A 2046-nucleotide genomic window follows, 5' to 3' on the forward strand; every position below is an offset into this window, starting at 1 on the left:
TATTAGCACATTTAAGTGGACTATTAGCACATTTACGTAGTTAACCATGCTTGTACCTAACCGAGGGCCCGTTTAAGTGGGCCTGAGAAATTTTGGTGCGAAGGGCTTTTTTTCCTCTAATAAACACACATTGATCAGGGTGTCAGGGTCTGCCTCAAAGAAGCCAACCGCTGCCGTACACGCGCGTCTCCGTTAGGCATCGTGATCGGCTCCGATCAGACTCCCCACGGCAGAGATCACCGCCGACCACTCAACTCGATTTTCCTCTGCCAGATTTTCCATTGATAGATCGATCCCACCTGACCCTGATCCTGCCCCTGTACCCAGTTCCATGGAGGCGGAGACGGAGACGGAGGGGAGCATGGAGAGGAACACCAAGCCGACGCTTAACAGCCATCCGGGGGCGACATCCAACCTCTTCATGGACGACCTCATCCTAGAGATCTTCTCCCGTCTCCCCGCCAGATCCCTCCACCGCTTCAAGTGCGTGTCCGTGTCCTGGCGCGACCTCATCACCGACCCCGCCAACCGCAACAAGCTACCCCAAACCCTCGCTGGATTCCTCTACTTTACCACCGACGGCAGCGGGCATCGCCACCACTTCGCCAGCGTCTCCGGCGCCGCAGCCCCGCTCGACCCTTGCCTGCAGCCTAACAAGTACAAGTACATGGTCCAGCTGGGCTCCTGCAATGGCCTCCTTCTCTACCGCGGCTGCGACAAGAGGATGGCGAATTGGGCAGGGGGTGCTTCCCGTTTTGTGGTGTGCAATCCTGCCACTCGGAGGTGGGTGGAGCTGCCCCCTCAACCGCAGGTGCCGGCGAACAAATATTGCCATATCGCAGGTCTGGCTTTCGATCCAACGGTCTCATCCAGATTTCACGTTCTTAGTTTTGAGGAGGCCTATGTGGAAAATCACATGACAGCAGTGACCATCTACTCGTCGCACACAGGAGCCTGGAGTCGCAAGGATGTTGCGCTGGTTGAGAAAGTTGCACTGTTCTTCTGTAGTAAATGTGTCTTTGTAGGTGGTATGATGTACGTGATTGGCAACCCGAGGTACATTAACGAGTATGTTATGGTGGTGGTGGGAGTGAACATGGAGGGGAAAGTGTGGGAGACTATCCGCGTGCCGTATGGTTCGAGATTTGGTACGATTGGGTCGTCGCAGGGGTGCTTACACTATGCTATAGCTTCTGTTGATGATAACAATAACATCATACTTTCTGAGATAGAACTCTGGTGCCTCAAGGATCGTGATAGTAAAGAATTGGTCCTGAAGCATACTGCCAGCATCAATTAGCTTATGAGCATGACCGGGAAGAAGTACTTGGTGGCTGAGTTCCATCCTGATTGCGACACCATTTTCCTGGTTTCATCTGGAGGTGATACCTTGGTAGCGTACGTTATGCGACATCAGAAAGTTGGCTGTATCATTAATCTTGAGAAAAGCAATACACAACAGTTTCTACCCTATGTTCCCCTGTTCGCAGAATCATTACCAGATGCAGATGGGCAGTAGTGTTACCTTCAAACTGCGCTTGTTCTTCCCCCAAGAATTGGCTCTCCTGTCGGCTAAAGTATTTGTCCGGTACTTTGTAATCTGCTTGAATCATGCCGCTCAATTTGCTGGTGCTTATGTTCATGCTTGCATGATTTCCAATTAAGGGCAAATGACCTACAGATTAAGCATAATCTCATTTCAGAAGAACATTGTTACTCTTGTTTTTGTCCTTCCTCCAAGAACATTTTGAAAGAAGATTGTAATCTGGACATGCATGTATTTGTTTCGTTGGGCAATATTATACTGATATAATCGGCCTTCTTGTCCATAACAATCAGATTATGATTATCCTAAATCCTAGTGCATATTATTAACCTTCTAGTGTACTACTAAAAGTTTCAACCAGACTGGTTACCAGTGCCATGTCTAGTTGACCTTATTTATTCAATATTTAGGTAAAAAACTGCCTTTGAGCAAGTTCTTTTTATATATGTTTGCCTTAGCTAATGAATTCAGTACAGCCTTGGATCTGTTAATCACAGTGA

General features: G+C 48.4%; 1 pseudogene; it reads left to right on the forward strand.

Annotated features, from left to right (window-relative positions):
• Nucleotides 1-262: 262 nt before the first annotated feature.
• On the forward strand, nucleotides 263-1519 carry LOC123083505 (F-box protein At1g47340-like; annotated as a pseudogene).
• The last annotated feature ends 527 nt before the right edge of the window (nucleotides 1520-2046 follow it).

This window comes from Triticum aestivum, chromosome 4A, assembly GCF_018294505.1.
Source record: "Triticum aestivum cultivar Chinese Spring chromosome 4A, IWGSC CS RefSeq v2.1, whole genome shotgun sequence".
NCBI lineage: Eukaryota > Viridiplantae > Streptophyta > Magnoliopsida > Poales > Poaceae > Triticum > Triticum aestivum.